This window comes from Phalangium opilio, unplaced genomic scaffold (genome assembly GCF_054372755.1).
Source record: "Phalangium opilio isolate 3A_F unplaced genomic scaffold, DU_Popi_V2 ptg000085l_1, whole genome shotgun sequence".
Taxonomy (NCBI): domain Eukaryota; kingdom Metazoa; phylum Arthropoda; class Arachnida; order Opiliones; family Phalangiidae; genus Phalangium; species Phalangium opilio.
This window is the reverse complement of record NW_028324190.1, coordinates 492,150-512,785: the sequence shown is the minus strand read 5'-3', so window position 1 is coordinate 512,785 and position 20,636 is coordinate 492,150. Positions and strand designations below refer to the sequence as shown.

The 20,636-nt window shown below is 37.0% G+C and overlaps 3 non-coding genes across 3 annotated transcripts; all 3 read right to left on the bottom strand.

Moving 5' to 3' along the window:
• Positions 1-17,676: 17,676 nt before the first annotated feature.
• TRNAV-CAC (transfer RNA valine (anticodon CAC)) lies at positions 17,677-17,749 on the bottom strand. The gene has a single exon. It is a non-coding gene; the product is annotated as a tRNA-Val (tRNA).
• A 65-nt stretch (positions 17,750-17,814) lies between these two features.
• On the bottom strand, positions 17,815-17,887 carry TRNAV-CAC (transfer RNA valine (anticodon CAC)). Its single transcript has one exon. It is a non-coding gene; the product is annotated as a tRNA-Val (tRNA).
• A 65-nt stretch (positions 17,888-17,952) lies between these two features.
• On the bottom strand, positions 17,953-18,025 carry TRNAV-CAC (transfer RNA valine (anticodon CAC)). Its single transcript has one exon. It is a non-coding gene; the product is annotated as a tRNA-Val (tRNA).
• Between the last annotated feature and the right edge of the window lie 2,611 nt (positions 18,026-20,636).

Here is a 20,636-nt window from a genome sequence, read left to right as displayed (position 1 = left end):
TACCTTTACTTCTAACATTACAAGATTATACACTGTTAAAAAAGTATTTTGTATTGTTTTATGGCGTAGTAGTGGAATAAACAATGTAATGACAAGAACAGAGAACTGCGTAACAGACAATCAACACACTTTAAAGATACACGAAGACAGACTATTACAAAATACATAATAGAGTTATAAACAGTGAGCTTTGGCTTAAGGCCACGAAAAGTGCTTCCCCAAGGTGTTGCTAATATTAAGTACCACATTCCAACACTCCCCCTCACTTTTCGGGGTCTTCAGGATGTATGGGTGCGACACCCATTTCCGTCGAACAGAAATGGTGTTTTGGTGCGAAAAGACTCTTTGTGAGGACGTCCGCAGACATGTATTCTGTCCCCAAGTACTTAATGCTGACAAAGCCTTCTGTGTACGCTTGTCGTACAAAATGGTGACGTGTGTCTATGTGTTTAGTTCTTGAATGGAATACAGGGATTTTGACGAGCTGTTGGGCTCCTTGGTTGTCATTGTAAATGTCAACTTCCTTGTCAAATACTTGTTCAATTTCCCGCAATTTCCAAGAATCGTCTGAGGTGTATTGCTTCCTTAGCAGCCTCTGTTATACTCATATATTCTGCCTAGGTGCTTCTAAGCGCTACAGTCCATTGTCGTGATTCCCAGCTAATGGCGCCACCGCCCAAACGAAAAAAATATCCAGTGTAGGAATGCCGATCAATCGGGCAGGCACCCCAATCTGCATCTACGAATCCTTCTAGTGCTTAATTCGTTTTCTGTAAAGTTAGACCGTGAGTCTGGGTTCCTTTGAGGTAGCGTAATACTCTTTTGGCAGCTTTCCAATTAGAGATGTGAGTTGGTAAATTACCGGTAATTTACCAAATACCGCTTATCTTACCGTAATTTTACAATGGTAATTTGCGAAAAAACGGAGAGAAAGCTGAAGTCATTCATTGCCAGGATAGACTCGCTGACTACGGCAAAAAAAATGAATAAAAACATTCTCAGGAGACTGCAAAGGCTAGAAAACGAACCTTCCAAAACGGGCGGTTTGGAGAGCGAGTTAGTTCTGTGCGTTGGCCTCCGAATAATGGTCAGAAGGAATATCAGTTTTGAAAAAGGCGTTATAAATGGTACGATGGGTTTCGTAACTGGATTCAAGAAGGACGAACAAGGAAACGTTACTGGTATTTTTCTCAGAGTAGATCGTGAACCGAATAAAGATGACGGTAACACTGACTTTTTAGTTGAGAAAAGTAGCCTTAAATTTTTGCTCATGGCAAAAATTTACATTAAGCGCTCCCAGTTTCCCGTAATCCTGGCGTACGCTATTACGATACACAAAAGCCAAGGCATGAGTCTAAAATGCGCCATTACGGATTTGGGTCCGAATTTATTCGGAACGGGCATGGCGTACGTGGCTTTATCGAGAGTGACGTCCTTGGCCGGACTCCATCTATTACAGTTCGATCCGACTAAAATTAAGGCGGAGGGACGAGCCATAATGGAGTATAACTGGCTTCGCAAAAATATAGGCCAGATCTGCCTCTTTTGGAAATAACGGAGTCGAAAGAAAGTCGAGGTGGCAAAAGAAGTGCGCCTACACTATCTAAAAGCCTTTTAGAAGGCGAGGAAGAGAGATGTGCAGAAACACCGAAGAAGAAAAGGAAAGCCCAACAGAGTTTGGATAGTTTGCCCTTGAAGGGTTTAGCTAACGATGACCAAGTAACATGCTATTCTAATAGCGTTTTGCAACTACTGTTATTAGTGCCGGAATTAAAAGAATTGGTTAAATCTTACAATGGCTCATTCGTTGAAAAACCAGTTTTACGTTGCCTCAATAACACGATAAACGACATCGAGAGTTGTCAAGGAAGTTTCAGTCGAAAAGGGTTGGAACTGAGAATGGCTGTCGGAAATCATTTTACGCAAAACGATCAACAAGACGCCAGTGAATTTTTGATGGTGCTCTTGACGACACTAAGTCAAGAAATGGAAGCCAATTACTCTAAGGCTCTAAAAGATCTTTTTTGGTCAAACTCGCGAAACGTTACCAAATGCCCCAAATGTCAAGTTGAACAAAATTCGGAGAATATTGTTTAAAGCAACATTTTCAATCTTCCACTAGAAAACCGAGATAAAATTGATTGGAAATCTCTAGAAAAAAGGATGAGACTAACAGAGGTGCCATGCGTATTTTGTAACAACCCAAAAATACAAGAGCGTGATGTATTGATATCCAGCGGGAAGTACGTATTTTTGTGTCTTCTCCGTGCGATTACAAAGATGGTCGACCAATTAAGATTTCGACAAAAATATCAAGTTTTGAAAATCAAAATGTCACTATGAGTAAGATGCTTTTTAAAACTAAAGGGGTAATTATTCATAAAGGTGAATCGTTGGCCGAGGGACATTATGTGAACTTTGTGAGAAAAGACAACGGCTGGTACGAGGTCAGTGATGCAATGATCAGAAAAAGGGAGAGATTCGTCAGAAACTTGACTGACGTCACTGTTCTGCTCTTGGAAAGAGTCCAGACACATTAAAGGGAATCTAACGTGCTTGAAGAATCCATATCAAATTTACCCCGAGTAAAGTCCAAAATTTCAATATTCGTACCAGAAAGGAGCATCATATCTGTCAAAGATATACTAATACTTTCATATTCCCTTTAAAGTAATTTATGACTGGGTAATATTGTTAATCCTAGAGCAAGTTTAAGGTTAACGATGGTTCTGGAGTAATTTTGATGTTGCCTACTATAATCTACGAGGATATAGGGGTGAAGGAGTCTTCGACTGCCCGTTTTCCCATTGAAACGCGCTTACAGATTATCGTCCGTTCTGGGAGATTCTTAGCCGCGCACCTTGTTCCGCGCTCATCGTCATCTGTTCGTTTGTTTTAATTTTTGTTAAAGGTGCTAAATTTTTTAGTGCTTTAACGGAACATTTATCATTATTTTATTTTTTATTAATAGTAAATTTTGGTTCTTGGATAAAACTGAAGTAAAGGTAACGGTTTTTTACTCTTTCCCAACAGCAAAAACTCTACTAGATAAGTGTTTATGGTGGATTAAAGCCTGTGGGAGGGTCGAATTAACGCCAGATAAAATTAAAAATATCTCTACATGTGCAGTGAACACGTAATATAGGCGGCGTTGCTTCAAAGGCCTAAGCTAGCAAGAAAAACCCGCTATCGTTTTAATTGGATTTGCGTGGTCACGTGATGCGCGTGGCCAATGTAACTAGGTGCGCCTGCACGAATCTCCCATCGGAGAGGCCAAAACCTGAGCTCTAAGAACGGGCAGTCGAAGACTCCTTCACCCCTATATCCTCCTAGCTATAATAACCGTGAAAGGGAGAGGAGGGCGGATTGTAGGGCCATGCTATTGTTACGAAAAAAGGCGATGATTCTTGCATTCATTTTAGAATTTTCTAGTGAAGGGTTTTTAGTACTCTGTATTAGTCTTGCCCCAATGGTGTTTTATGTAAAAAACACGCTAAAAACGTAACCCCTGTTGGTAATGCTATGTGATTAAATATAATTCTTTAATAAGCTGGTGAAACTATTGAGACAAACTCATCCTATTAGTTAACATTGAACAGATTTTTTAAACTGAGATTTAGACACTCGTATCCAAATTTTAAATAAATACTGATTAAAATTAATATATTCAAAGAGTTTTCTAAATATCAGTTTCGCATCTTCCATTTTTTTTCTCTTTTAAGCGCGCTATTTTTTTTAAATTAAGACGCCTATAACTTTTTTACATTAACAATTTAAAAATATTCAAAAACATTAAATTAAATTAATCTAATCTAATATTATCCTGTTACAATATCAAAGATTAGCAAAGCTTTTATGTTTAAATATTATCTATTAATATAACCTTTTCTTTGTATAACTTATCAATAATGTGTACCCGACCCAATCTAATACCACTTACAAAAATCCATTTTTAAAACTATTTAATGGCCATATGAACTAATTAATTTGTCCCACTAACTAATATCCTACTATTGTTGGAGAATTTGTTTTTATAAAGTTTGAGAATTATTTCCCCAATTGCGTTTACCAATATATATATATATATATTACATTACCCTTGTAAATAAAATAACTAAACCGTTTTTTTACAATTAATATTCCAGGAAGTTTTGCATATTCTCTATTTGTTTCTCACCAGTTTGAGTAGTCTAAGTGACGGGTGGCGTTGAGTAAAACCAACAAGGGTAGAATTTGCAAAGCCTTCTGGAATACCTTTTTTTACCTTCTAAATTTAATAACCTTTTCATTGTCCCTTTGGTAACCCACGCGCAAAACAATAATTGTCATGTTCTAGCAGCACTGTTTCCAAACTTAAAGCTAAGAGTTGCCTGACAAAATTTTAAAAAATTGACCCTCAAAATTTATTTTTAAATGAACATATAATAGCCAGTAAATGGTAAAGTTTTCTTTCGCCTCCTCCCCCTCCGCCCCTTTACATAACTAATATAACGAAGAACAAAATTACTTCGACATATTCAGTGCATATTTTCAAGTTTGAAACATGCAATTTAAAGACTATTTTCGTACAACTACAAGCGTATTGTATCAACACGTGCCAGCTGCTAAGCTTCAACAGAAAGATAATTCATCATAGCCTTTACCAGTATAATAAAAGGTTAAAACTACACAGCTAAAAAATATGATCATCATCATTATAAAAAAACAACACCACGAGACTTCGATAGACAGATCAAGAAATATAAATATTCAACTTCTATGCCGAAACAACAGACACTTTAGACTGGCGTGTTCAAAGAATGATAGCGACTTTGGATTAAAAAAAGCAAAGATATCAAAGAAATAACTTTCGTATTGGTTGAGCGAGTGTCTATAGAACGTCAAGCTGTACCAAGGCCAAACAATACATGTCAATTATTTGGTTTCCCTGCATAATTATATAACGGCTTGGCAAGCCTTGCTTTCAAGTTCATCAACACAATAGAAGTTCATAACAGATATGAATTCGCTAAAAAAACTTTTTTGAAAAAAAGTTGCTTCAACGTTATTAAAATTTAGAACAGCAATGGTTTGTTACTAAAATTATGTACTTTACTATGTTGGGAGTTTGGGCGCACTCCTGTAAGCCAAGCTTCTGGGCGACAAAGTTTTGAGGGAATAAGGGACTTGTCAGCATGCCTACCCTACAGGAACTGACTACCCCGTGTCCGCGGGTGGTGAAATACCCCAAATCCCCCCTCCTTCACCACCCGATTAAACCTCAAGTACTTCACTCGTAACTCTAAAAAACCCAACTGTGATTAAGCGCCTAATCACCTTGGACTTCAATTTAAATTTCCATCGAAACGCCTTATGAACGTTATTTTACGGACGTTTGCCAAACAAAACAAGCTCGAAGGAATTAGTAAAATAAAGTTGCCAATTAATGACGTTAAGCACTAATGCTATCTGAGTTCAAAAGTAATAAATATAAAAAAATAAAATGGACTGGAGATGTCGCTACCAAACACAAGGAACATCATTAACTCTCTAAAGTAAATTGCAGATTCTACATTAACAAAACAAAATCACGCGCGATGGACCCAGTAAAAAAGCTACCGATTAATGACATTAACCACTAACGCCATCTTAGTTCAATAGTGAAACACAAGGCTCCTCATTAACTGTGAACTAAACTGCAGACTCTACATCAATAAAATAAAACCAAGCGCGATGGAACGAGTAAAAAAAGCTACCAATTAATGACATTAACCACTAACGCCATCTTAGTTCAATAGTATAAAGTGTAGAAAAAAAATAATTCAACTGGATTGAAGATGTCACTAACGAAATACAAGGCGCTTCATTAAGTCTCTGAGCTAAACTGCAGATTCTTCACCAACAAATCACTACCCTTTTTAAAAAGCATCTTTAAGTATATTAGCAGTATTTTAACAAACTCCCCTTCCCTTTTTTTATACCTAAAATAATTTAACATTAAAACCCATGCTTACTATTTTTCTGGCTATTATATATTCTCAATTTTACAGTCCTAGAATTAAATGTGTATAAATTTTTTTTTTCATGATTGAATTATTCACTTGAGAGATTAAAAAAATGATTATTGGTGCTCTAACGTTAATGTTGAATTTTTCACACTTTTTTAATCCAACCTTCATGTATGACTGTCTTTGAACATTTTTTAATCCCTCTCATGTATTCATAGTGAAACTTACATTTTAGATTCAGTTAAAATTAATTATAGTTACTCTTAGCTTTTCCCAGTTAAGGTCTACTTTTTGCCAGCCAGGACGCAATCACTAATTATTCTCAAAAGCCTTTATGGTGTCCAAAATAATTTTCCTTATAAAGTTATGAATGAAACCCTTTAAAAAATACGCAACTATTAGCTTTAAACGTGAAAAACAAAATTTTTATTTACTGGAAAATAATTATAATGAATACCATAAATAAATAACAACCAGGGAAATATAATTCCAAATTGCGTGCTATAAATAAACGTAGCAATTATCAAACCAAATGTGTTTTTAAAATAAATCTTTAGCACTTTCCAATAAAATAATAATCATGCGTGTTTTAACTTTGAAAAAACGTTTAACCAAAATATTCTTAAAGCAATTTATCGTTTTAATGATTTGAAAGTAATTATTGAACAACCATAACCTTAGAAAATTACAATTCATATTTTATAAAATAAATAATACTATTAACCCTAACTTTTGTCATCAATAAACTACTGTAACTCTCATTTGACTTTATATATCAAAGGTAAAATAGTTACCATTAGTTTCATAAATACTACTAAATAATTTGTTGATCCTGGTATTTCCTATATTCAATGATAAATCTAAGCACAGTTCCATTGCCAGACTCCCGTAGTACGGTGGCTAATGATTGATCATCTATCCCAATGGCTAAATCCAATTGAAATTGTACTTAAGGACAGAGCGAAAAATAAAATATGCCAAACTACCACACTGTACGGAATAGAAAATCTTTTTAAGACGCGTTATATTTATATTGTATAATTATTATGATATTGCCAGCTTTTCCAAAATACTACAAAACAGTATTTCTTTTCCTCCGAAATATTGCCAAATTATTGCTAGTTGTCTTATTTAATGTCATTTTTAACAAAAAAAAAATAACTATTTTAGTTTCTTAAATTAGGTTAAAGTTAATCACAAAAGATGGTAATCTATATGTTGAATCTCGTGTAAAGGTTAAGAGAAATATCCGTTCTGAATAAGATCTTATTGACACAATGACATTGGAAATGGGGTTCAAAATTAGCGTGAAAGCAACTGGTATATTCTGGTCTGGGTTCATCAGAAATAGTCGAACTAAAATCTTTGTCATGACATCACACCCTCGTATATATCTACGAATTTCATCAGCTCAAATTAAGACTAAAAATATTGATGTGACGTCCCATTAGCTACTGACTCTCAGTCTATTGAATGACAAACTATGTCCTTTTCTGCAGCTAGCGGGAATGAGCACTGAAATAAATTAATCACCACCGCATGTACGCAAAATTAATAAAAATTAAGACCGAAGTAACAGATATTAATCAAAACGCGTCTTGGATTTAACCAAGACCTAAAAAGTGTCGATAAGAACAATGTTAATTACTTGACTGAATGCGCAGATATTGAAACTTTTTTTTTAATTAAAACTTACATGTTTATGAAAGTAATGTTCCATCACCCTATTCCATTGAATAAACTTATTTTAATGGTAGTAAATTTTTCCCTCTCAATAATTTGAAAAATTTACTTATCTCGGGTTTTCGAGCACAATTCCATTCCCCGAAAACATTTTATAACTACATTTATTATCACTTTTAAGAGTTTTCGTGTGGAAAATACCATATAACTACACGGTAACAATGACAAAAGCATTAAGGGTAGTCTGCTTTAGCCTCTGCTGCGCCCGATACGAACAAGGAGGATGTATTATGTATAGTTGTATACATCCCCCTTGCTAGAAGTGCGCCTTGTGCCATTCTCAAGCCTTGTCTTTCGCTGGCCTCGTCACCAAGGCAATAGCCCACTCAATTACGCGTTAAGCTGCTCGAGAATTTTGTGTGAATAGTACTTTTTAAGGTATTCGTCAGCAAATAGTAATTGTTTTTGAGAGCATTCCTCGCCTTGAAATAGGACAACTACGAAATAATTCGACCAAATTGAAGTTTAAATATTCGAACAAATCTTATTTTATAAATAACTTCTACCATTTCAATTTCTATAAAACTATTCTACCAAATGCTTACAGAGTGCTACCAGAAGTCTCCGGGGCTACTAGAAATACTACATTTACCATAGGAAGATTCACAGCGACAAGTTTAAAAATCCCATATTCCTTTAAAAAACGTTAATACCAGAAGCAAATGAACTTGATTTACTTCTGTTAATACAGAATATATACAGACTAAGTAGCAGAGTCGAGCCACAGCGTCGTAGATCACGCGACTCGGTGAACGCAGGCTATATTGCATAATAACCAAGTCAGAATTTTCAGGCTACGACCGCGTTTAAAGGGATGTTCGGACAGTGGGACAAACGACGATCTTCCTCATAGAGCTTAACATAGCGGGTGGGTAAAAAAGGAGAGGGGGTCGGACAGCCCCTTTAAGTTAACAATTACAACAAAGAAATTTAAGAAAATCAAAAAATTACGAATATCATGCACGCCCCTACTGCTTGCGAACCATAGAAACGCCATGGCATAGAACCGTCGCTGCTATAGACCCTTTCTACGTAAAAAAAAAGATGTCAATCCTCAGTATCAGGACATACAGGGGGTTCACCCCTCGCCGTCTCTGCTCTATTTATGATTTTTCCATCGAGCGAGATGGAAGGCAAAGTTTTACCCCAAGTCGAAGTGGTCTATTACATAATTCAATTTAACCAAGAGTAAATATCATAACGTCGCTATTGAATGTGCTGCCATTGTTGAAATTTGCACTAAAAAAAAGGTTTCACTATGAAGCGTACAGGGCATGAACGGGGATATGTTAGCAACCTATTAACGACACAATGTCATACACGTACTCTCTTAAAAGTGATAATAAATGTAGTTATAAAATGTTTTCGGGGAATGGAATTGTGCTCGAAAACCCGAGATAAGTAAATTTTTCAAATTATTGAGAGGGAAAAATTTACTACCAGTAAAATAAGTTTATTCAATGGAATAGGGTGATGGAACATTACTTTCTTAAACATGTAAGTTTTAATTAAAAAAAAAAGTTTCACTATCTGCGCATTCAGTCAAGTGATTAACGTTGTTCTTATCGATACTTTTTAGGTCTTGGTTAAATCCAAGACGCGTTTTGATTAATAGGTATGAGGGTTTCCACTCCATTCCTCTCTCCTTCAAGGTTGGGACTCCAGGCATAGCCGACTGCATCACGCACTCGACAACGCAAAGCAACTCGCGCCAGCGTGGGAAATAGGGCGGTGACACAGGGCAAATGACCAGTTTAAAAATTGCCTGGTCCAGTTCAAAAATTAAATCGGAGGGGGGTCAGTGGACCACGAGACTACTAAGAAAGTTCAAGGGTAACCAGACTTCACACATTAAAATTCTAATATTTTAATTATCCACTTCTTTGGTTTAGCAGAGGACGTGCTCTGGTCAATGATCACGGACCAGTTTACTTATTCCAAGTCAGGAAAGTCGCTGGCCTAAAGCATGGTTTTCACTTGGCGTAAATCACGACTTTTCGCCCGACGTCAAGCGACAACCGAAAAAAAACCTAGTTACGCTGGACAGAAATTACGTTGAGTGTGGCGATATTAGCTTTCTATTTTTTCGGCCTTGTTCAACGCTAACGCTCTGCGCGAGCCAATCAGCAATAAGCTAGAGTCGTGACGTCATTTTCGACCACGCGAGTTCGAAGAGGCCGTCCGCGGTTCGCCATCTTTTTATTTATTTCGATCCTAATCGAGTCAGTTACTAGTGCAAATACCTGAAAATGCCGAAGTTCAATGCTGAAAGGTTTATTGAAGAGGTTAGTAACAATACAAATCTGTATGATATTAGAAACAAAGATTGCAAAAAAGAAAGACAATAGATGGACCGCAATTAGTGCAGTGTTCAGTTTATCTGTTAAGCCTTGGTTCCATTATTTGCGGGAAGTACGCTAAGTGAAAACGCTATAACGCTGGGCGACAACGTAAAAAGCAAATCTGACGTTTGACGTCCAGCTGCAAAGTAGTTTTTTTCGGTCAAGTGAAAACCATGCTTAATGTCCGGTTTAAAAAAGTCCTTTTTTGGTCACGGACCAGAAAACTCACGTAAACTCGACGCGAATGACGAAAACTACTGGGACTATGGCGCGCGAATACTTAGGCATCATATACCTTCTCCCTAGTAAACTAGATATCGCTTCTTAGTAAAGCTTTATATAACTAACACCATAAGTTTATAAGATATGTTCCATAACAAGGTTCATACAACTTTTCGAAAACAAATTTCCCTGAGATTTCCAGGCTTTTCCCCATATACTTCTCTGAGTTTTCCATGTTTTTACTTTTGCGCTCTTTAGAGCAGCGAAAGTATTGTTCCGACCTCTGTTGGCTGGACGGCTGGCTGGATTTGGTGTAACCGCATAATAAGTTTCGTCATAAATAGACTTATTTAATTTCAAATTTCCCGCGAATTTTCGACTCGAAATTCACCCGTAGTTCACGTTACACCTCATAGGTGGCGTAACGTATTTCATTTCAATTGAAATTATATTCCCGTCGGTGCCGGGCCTCGAACCTGCGATGTCCCAATCCATACGAGACGCCAGTGAAGGCGCCCGCGCGTGCTACCACGAAGCTACGCTCGGTTAGTACAAAACCCGAGTTAAGTTAGACTGTAGAGTAGAGAGAGGTAGAAGTAAGTGGATCACCACCCACCCTCCCCTTCCCGACGCGCGCCAACCAGCTGCAGCTGGATTTTGTAAGTGGGAGAGGAGAGAGTAGAGAGAATGACTGCCTAGCGCGTGCCAATAATTTTTCGCAATGTGATTTAAATCAATGAAACATACTCATTTAAAGTTAAATAATTATAATTAGCTAATATGATTATTGTATTTAAAAAAATTATATTATTTAAGTAATAAATTTAACGATAGTTGTTGAGAGATTCAATAGAGGGCAACATGAGATGTCATAAATACTAGTTTGTTGTCTCTCTCCCTCCTATCCTATTGCAAGGTCCAAGGCTTAACGGATGATCGATGATTAGATAGCAAGGTTTAATCAGGTGTTTAAATGTAACTTAATCCCGGCGATACCATTAATGACAAACGCAATCAACATACTCATGGTTAAATTAAAGTTAATTAAATTGAATTGCTCAAAGATAATTATAAAATTAAATCAACAACTCAACTATCTGCTCAACGATAATTAGGCTAGTTTTTGTCAGTTTTGCTGTTTATTTAAACGTAATTAAACATTGTTTAAGTCCATGGTTGTCTGCTCCCTTCATTTTAAATTAGAGGATTACCGCCTTCAACCGAAATATGAACAGTCAGGTATGTTTAAGCGTATAATATAAGAGTTAGTATTGTAGATAAGTTAAGTTACCCTCCCAGACTTAGACCCTTGGCTGTTCCTTCCAAAAAAACTCCCGTTAAGGAAACATGATCAACAAAAGTTCAAGGCTAATGGGAGATTGGAAAAAAAGGAATAAGCTCTCACAATCTCCAACTTTGCATGCAAGTGAAACAGCTGAAATAAATGGACCAGCAGACGCAGAAATTCTAGCTGAAAGATTGGGGATTGATGCTGTTCAACAAACTACCGAGGAAACTACGACCGACAAATGCACCACTCCAAACCCCAATGATAAATCAGGGTTGCCACGGGTCAGGGAGAACCTGGAAAAGTCAGGGAATTTGAAAATGGGCCAAAAAGGTCAGGGAAAAGTCAGGGAATTTTATTTTAGTAGGTAAAATTTCTGGGGATAAGTCTTTATTGAAAGAGTAATGAAAGCTTCTCATCCTCTCTTAACACAGAACACTCTAGAGCAATCCTACAAAATGTCTAGAATTGTTTTTGTAAAGTTAATGCTCTCTAAAGAAATCTCTCAGACTGTTATTTATAGTTAAAATGTTTCTTAATCATTTTGGTGAAAAATATTTCTTATTCGTTTTGGTGTGAAAAATATATTGGAAAACTTAAATGTAGAGACTTTACATAATTATAAGCACTTAAAACGTACTGTAAATATTTACACTTTCGGCCTAAAAGGTCAGGCAAAATCTCAGAAAAAGGTCAGGGAAAACCTGGAAAAGTCAGGGAATTTGGTTTTGAATATTCCGTGGCAACCCTGTAAATGCATTATGGTCAACACCTTGGAAAATTATACATGTTATGTTAATGCTTCTAATGGAATATTGAATGCCACCTCTATAATTTCATTAACAGGATTACAAAGTACTGGTCTATTTGATGCAATCATTAAAAATATTAACAGTAAATTCATACCCCTTTTTCATGGACAAATAAGGTAGAGAGGGCCAAGAATGGGGGAAACTACGAGTCTCGAGATAGGGTATTTTTGACACTCATGAAACTAAAACTTGGCATTTGATTTCATTCACCGCTCTATCAGCTTTGTTTGGAATAAGTAAAGTTCAGACCTCAAATCATTTTAAATTAACTCTTACGCAGTTCCCAAGCTTGTTAAAACCCGTGAAAAAAATGCAAATAAATAATGAGCCCAAGACTCCTGAAATTTTGTAAAAAAGTTTTATTTAATAAATTTGTAAGATTCTATCACAATTTAAGGAACTTAAAAATATCACTTCAGCCTTATTTGCGCCATTAAATTCCGTCCTTTTTATTCCATTTCAAATAATTTGGAATGTAGTAATTAAAATAAGCAAAAACCTTTTAAAATAAGTAATTAATAATCTTGGTAAAAGATTGTTAATAAATTTTTGGTCTTTAGGCACATCAATAACAAAACAGTCATCTTCCAGTTTAGAATAAATTACATAATGACAACTGTGAAATCCTAAAAGGGCCAAACTAAGTTGCACTTGCCCATAATACATTAGTTAGGGTTTCAAAGAAAATGTTCCGTCCTTTTTGATTACGTAAGGAGTTTTCTTGAGGACTGTTTCTAACTTTACTTTTTCACCAATGACTGGACACTTCATTTCGATCAAATTATGGTTGACTAGACCGTCAATCGCGTGTGTGATTGTGATAGGGTGAGTTGCTTGTAGCGCCATCTACATAGGGCGAGGTAAACTAAAATATTACTAACCCCATGTTAACACTCGAAGTTAAGCAGCTTTGAGCGCGGTCAGTACTTGGGAGGAACACAACGCGGGTTCAAATCCCGCCGGGGACGTTTTATATTTTATTAATTTTTATCAATTTCCGTATTAATTAATGTCAGGAAAAGTGTTTGTAAAATAAAGAGATGTTTATTAACAGAGAATTAAAATATTTGCAAGATGAAACATTACGGTATTTATTTTTTGTTCAGATTGAATAGCTCCTTCGCTCGTCGATAGGGGCGCCACGTATCAAAAACCCTATCACACACGCGAAGGGGTGGGATGGAAATTTTGAACAGGTAGTTTGGCATATATTATTATTTGTTAGGCCTATTTACGCGTAAACCAAGATTGTTTTTCAGGATATCTAATAAGTCATGAACTACGTTAGGACATTTTCAACGGTCTGAAATCAAAATAGACTTTGTGCCTGTTTAACTCGGCTGTTTTACAAATACGAGAGTGTTCAGAAATGGCATCTAATATGAAAGAAACATCAGCGGAAAAGATGAGAAGGCTTCGTTTGAATCCAGAATACAGACAAAGAGAATCAACTAGTCAGAGTACAAATATTTGGTTCCAGTTCACTCATAGAACAGATTTTGTTAATTACTTATTTAATTAAACTGTAAACCAAATTCTTACTAGATTGGTTTTATTCATAATCGGAATGCTATTTTATAAACAATGGAAAAAAACCCGAAAATTTTAAATTTGCAGGGGTCAATGAATATAGTAATACTAATTCTAGTCACTAGAGGGCGCGCAAAAGTGTAGTCTGGCCGGGGTCATCTTGTTCTCGTATATGGAGTATCCTAAGGGGCAAATAGGACTATTACATAATCAATGGATATCCCGTATCTCTAATATAACCAGAGTTACGAGCTTCCAAAATTTAGTGTAAGGTTAATCCTAAGGAGGAGGCAAAGTACCTACAAGCACCCGGGGCAAGTACCTACAAGCACCCACAAGCACCCACAAGTACCTATAAGCACCCACAAGCACCTACAAGCATCCACAAGTACCTACAAGCACCCACAAGTACCCACAAGCAACCACAAGTACCTAGAAGCACCCACAAGTACCTAGAAGCACCCGCAATTACCTAGAAGCACCCACAAGTACCTTCAAGCACCCACAAGTACCTACAAGCACCCACAAGTACCTACAAGCACCCACAAGTACCCACAAGTACCTACAAGCACCCACAAGTACCTACAAGCACCCACAAGTACCTACAAGCACCCACGAGTACCTACAAGCACCCACAAGTACCTACCAGCACCCACAAGTACCTACAAGCACCCACAAGTACCTACAAGCACCCACAAGTACCTACAAGCACCCACAAGTACCTACAAGCACCCACAAGTACCCACATGCACTTACAAGTACCTACAAGCACCCACAATCACCCACAAGTACCAACATGCACTTACAAGTACCTACAAGCACCCACAATCACCCACAAGCACCCACAAGTACCTACAAGTACCAACAAGTACCAACAAGAACCCACAAGTACGTACAAGCACCCACAAGCACACAACAAGTACCTACAAGCATCCACAAGTACCTACAAGTACCCACAAGTACCCACAAATACCAAAGGCAGTTGGTTACATAATTTATTAGTGTGGGGGACCTTTTCCAACTTAACTTGTTAGCTCACACAAAGCTAGGTCCCCTTGTTTTTCAACCACCACGAAATATGAACCAACTAGCTTTAAAAGTGCTAACATCATAAACTGTCTCTTTACACTGCTTAAATATCGCAGACTGGAATGGTTTTGAAAATTTAAATTTAAACATACTTTGACTTAATTATAGTCAATGAAAATTCCTTAGCGGAATGTTAGATGTTGTACCTTCCATTTAAAACCGTTTTCAAGTCTAACAATCGTATAGTTTTTCTAACATCGGAGCCACCGGATCGTTTTTTTCAGAAAATTTCCCATGTTATTTCTATGGGAAAAATTCCTGTTTTTCAACAAAAGGTGTGATGAATTTTATGGAAATGAAAACCACCCTTAGCAACTTTATTTTTTTTATAAAATTAACTAATTAATGGATCTCTTTGAAATTTTAACCACACATTGTGGGCCAGAAATGTAGTTCTGTGGAATTTTTTAAAAACAGTTAATGCAATACAAAAAGAAACAACATCCAAACAAAAAACCCTTCTTATACATTAAGAGCAGTATGAAGTCATATCTAAGAGAGCTACCGCTCTCTCAGAATAATCTTGCCACGACGAAGTAAACTAACGGATCTACTAATTACTTACGAGCATCTCAAACATCTCCATGCCGGACCTCAATTACTCACGACTGTTCTGCAACGTCGGTATTGGATATTTGGTATCAGAGACGCCGTCAGGTTTCACGTCCGAAAATGCGTACAATGCACAAGGCAGAAGTCTACTACCCTAAAGCAACAGATGGCAGATCTACCAGCAGCTCGCGTTAACCCAGTCGGAGCCTTTTTAAAGGTTGGAGTCGACTATGCGGGGCCGTTCTCTCTTCGCGCTATTAAGGGGCGCGGCCAGAAGACCTTTAAGGCTTATATTGCGTAAAAAAAAACGTCTTGGTTTGGACCAAGGCCGAAAAAACAAACGATATGTGTGAGGTTTATCAATTGACTGAAGTTTCAGATATTGAAATTTTTTTCTAGTTCTTTTTATCCACTCAATCCTTAATCAATATTTAATTCAATCAACTGATTTTACTGTTAATCGATCTAGTCCTTCTAAATTAATTGAAAAAATTACATATCTACGCTTTTTCAAGAACAATTACATTTTCCGAAAACATTTTATCATGAAAATAATTATTTTGAGTGGAGTACGTGTTGAGGGCACAGTTTTAAATATTTGATTGTTCTACTGGATGTCTAAAAAGAGCAAGCGAACTTTGGCATAACTCGAATGGAAAATGTAAATATTTAATCGTGGATTCCAAACAAGGGTGTTATGCGATTTTATAGATTTAATTTCGTATATCGAAATGCTATATTTCTATTGTCGCCTCTATGATGGTAAAGTTGCACTGGAACTTCCATTTCCGTACTTAAGAATTTCTTGGTCATAACTCAGTCTATGGTAATATTGGCTGAGTGTGTTGCGACGGCTCAGATGATCCATACACTGAAACCACTGGTGATTATAAAATGCCATATATTGGGAAAATAGAGGAAGGGGGGGGTTGTCGGAGTTAAATGTGACCTTCTTGGCATAACTAGTAATGAATGATGTGTTTAACCATATTATTTCCGCGGGAAATGTATATAACAAGTACTGAGAAGTATTTCTGTTTATGTGATCTTTACCCTTTACCACACAGGATGAACTTTGTTGCTTTGTCTTAAGTAGACGACATTCACTGTAAACGACAGTCTTATCAACAACTTAAAACAGGTATAAACTTCTTTTGGTGCAAACTTGAAAATTTTTCAAGCCAGCGACAATTAAAACTATGTCGGTCAAGGTGATCGCAAGTTAGTGAGTATCGATACGAAATCCCTTCAAAATAATTAAATTCATGATAAAATGTTTTCGGAAAATGTAATTGTTCTTGAAAAAGCGTAGATATGTAATTCTTTCAATTAATTTAGAGGGATTAGATCGATTAACAGTAAAATGAGTTGATTGAATTAAATATTGATTAAGGATTGAGTGGATAAAAATAACTAGAAAAAAATTTCAATATCTGAACTTCAGTCAATTGATAAACCTCACACATATCGTTTGTTTTTTCGGCCTTGGTCCAAACCAAGACGTTTTTATATAATATCTGTCACTTCAGTCTTAATGTAATTAAATTTTGAATAATTATGTTTGCTTTACCGTCATACATTTGCACTCTAAAATATAATGGTGCATTCAAACACCATATATGCTGTTTTTTCCAGTGCCAAAAAAGGCATCATTTAGGGTGTACTTTAACCCCATTTCTATGATCAATTCACGCCATTTACTAAGATTATTCGCAAGTATTAAGGAAATATTAGGCATTTAAGCACCATTTACAGTGGCTTTTAACATTTTTTTTAGACAGTCTGTTGAACTTCTAATATTACTTAGTTTAATGGTTTTAAAATTAGGGAAAAAGTAAGCTACCTATGTCACATTATTAAACCAAGTGAAGTCAAATAATTGTAAAATATTTATTATAACCACTACACCACAGTAACGTGGTAAGTCTAAGAGATCTAGCTAATTATTATGCCCAATCACGATGGTTAAAACATGTATCTTCCTGGGCTCGAACGTGGGATATCCCCCGTGTGAAGCGGCCTTGATAACCGCTACACCATAGATGCGTGGTAGCACTGAGTTTTCCAAGAGATCTAGCTAATTCTTATGTCCAATCCCGATGGTCAATACATATATCTACCAGGGCTCGAACCTGGGACCTTCCGCGTGTGAAGCGGGCGTGATAACCACTACACCATGGATACGTGGTAATACTGAGTTTTCCAAGAGATCTAGCTAATTTTTATGTCCAATCCCGATGGTCAATACATGTATCTACCAGGGCTTGAACCTGGGACCTTCCGCGTGTGAAGCGGACGTGATGACCACCACACTACAGATACGTAGTAACACTGAGTTTTCCAAGAGATCTAGTTAATTATTATGTCCAATCCCGATGGTCAATACATGTATCTACCAGGGCTCGAACCGGGGACCATCCGCGTGTGAAGCGGACGTGATAACCACCACACTACAGACACGTAGAAACACTGAGTTTTCCAAGAGATCTAGCTAATTATTATGTCCAATCACGATGGTCAAAGCCGTACTTCTGTAATTAAGTAAAATTAACATACTTAGACTTAATTGTTTTGATCAAGCTGGCCGATAGCACAAACTGAATACTTAATTGTTAATTTAAGATAATTCCGAAAAGTATCTTCGCTGTAGTTTTTAAGTTATCGGTGGGGGAAAATCACGAAAAACCCATGTTAATCTCCATAGGAAATTAGCAAAAGCGGGTGAATATTACTTTAACGTTACAAAACGGTATCAAGTCATATCTACAAGGGCCTACCGGCCCTGTAGAATATGAAACGCCTTCCTCGGCCGAGTAAAACGCAAGCCTTACGACTACATCCCACACCTCAAACAGTTTTATAAGGTACACGTGTCTATAATCTTTTAAATATCGCGAACCTTTTACCGCGCTGGTAACTCTTTCTTTTGTGATAAGCAAAAAAAACTTGATTGACGGACATTTTACAGCAACCAAACGGTCCATGAGAAGTTAATCACTACTAAGCCGTCGATTTTTACGTCGCTAGAAAAATTTATAGCAGGCTATGGATCTAATTGAGACATTATACGCGCGAGCTAGGCAGAGGCTAAAACGAGAAGAGCTAGACCTTGCACCGACAACGGTCGAGAGTATTACAAAATTTGGTGTACCGAAACTGGGACTTTTTATACTGAAATTTTCCACGGATCTCTCTTCGTTTCCGGTTTTCTCTCACTGCTATTTTCTCCTACTTGCTACTAACGGGTATGATTTTACTTTGGGGTGGGATTTGGTCTTGTGGGCGCTAACGAACAATAAGTTATTTTCTTAGGCTAAAATATGCAGCACTTTGGGTACTAACAACAATGAACACACAGAAAACTTCACCTTGGGTGTTTACACCAATAATTTAGTTACATTATTTTTGTGTTTTATCAACGGAACATTTAAATTTAAATAAATCCCCCTTCCCAGCCAACATTATTGCTTCCGTACGCTTCGGCCTGAAAGAAATTTTTATTACGAATCTCTCCGGGACAGCCATTTATTACTGATACCTTCAACTCGTCTTTGACTTCTTTGACTTTCTTTCAAGTATCCTATTTTTCGCGTGACGTAGTTTATGGACGGTTACAAAAATTGTGGCTATAAAATTTTCCTCGTCATCGCAGGTGCCGGATATTACAGATTATTTCTCAAATATGTATATCGTTCCTCAGAGCAAGTGCCCCTTAAAGAATTGCAGCGGAAATACCCATAAATGTGTCTAAGAAAAGAAAAATGAAAGTTTGTCGATTGAGCAAGGAATTTTTAAAAGCTTCATAGTGGAACTTGTCACCGTTGACGGTTTTCCCCTTGCCATATCCAAAGGCTGCGCATTCAGGAGAATGATGGCATACCATACACCACAGGTAACACTTCAGTCAAGGAGGATCATTACATGAGACTTGGAAGTGTTAGTAGCCAAGGTAAAAGAGAAAATCCAAGCCAATTTTCAAAATTTGCCAGCGAAAATTGCACATTTAAGGGAAGCATTACTGGGAATTAGAGTCGAGTTTATTGACGAAACATAGTTGTCAAAATATAACTCTTCGCTTTAAGATGTTTGAGGACAAAGATACGGGTGCCAACATTTTAGTCGGGTTGAAGCTGGTGCTGAGTGAAGCCGACCTAAAAATTGGCCAAGTGAGTAAAGCATTTTGAACTAAAACAACAATTTATGAAATATAGTACTTTTTATAGGTTATGACTGACTTATTCGTTGATGAATTGCTTTTTCAATTTCAGCAAGAGTTTGATGAAGCTGCCCGAAATTCGAACGACTCCGACTCGGTCCAACGTTCAGACTTTGACAGAAGTATGTATTGTTGTAAAACTACAAATTATATAAATGAACTATTTTCACAGATTTGAATAGTTTATCCACCATATATGGTGACGAAATTGACGAAAAGAGAGCCAAGGGATTCCCAAGCTAAAGACAAGGATGTTGATGTTCATTCTGCACACCAAAGGAGACCCACCATCTCAGAAATCGATGATGGATCAAAAATAATTAACGAAGCAGAATCATCGTGTACCTCTGAGATGGTGGATGATTTGTGCCTGCCACCGTCGGTCCCTTCTATTTTCCGGATATAAATTCCTCTTTATCCTAGTTGAAAGAAAAAAAGCTTTGTAAAACTTACAATCCAACTTGTAGTGAATACCGGTATAAAAAGCGATGGATCCGTCCTAGCTTTTTCAAAAAAGCTCAATGAAATTTTAGTTTCTTTCCGAAAGTCGTCTAAATGGAATATGGAATTAAAAACCAATTCGAATGGGAAAGACATAATTGCCATTCGTGGTGTTCGTTGGAACGCTGTTTTTCTTTGCTAGAGAGCGCATTTGCGAGGTAAGTTTTTATAGTATTGCTTAATGTTAACTGGGCAACATGTCATCACGACCTTATAGGGACTGCCATGAGCTGTTGGAATGAAGGGGGGATAAAACTGTTGGTTAGCACAGTGCTACCCACCCACCATTCTTTAAGGCCCAAGTGCTGTTTGTTTTTCCCCGGAACTAACAGCGGACTTCACCCCAACAGCTCC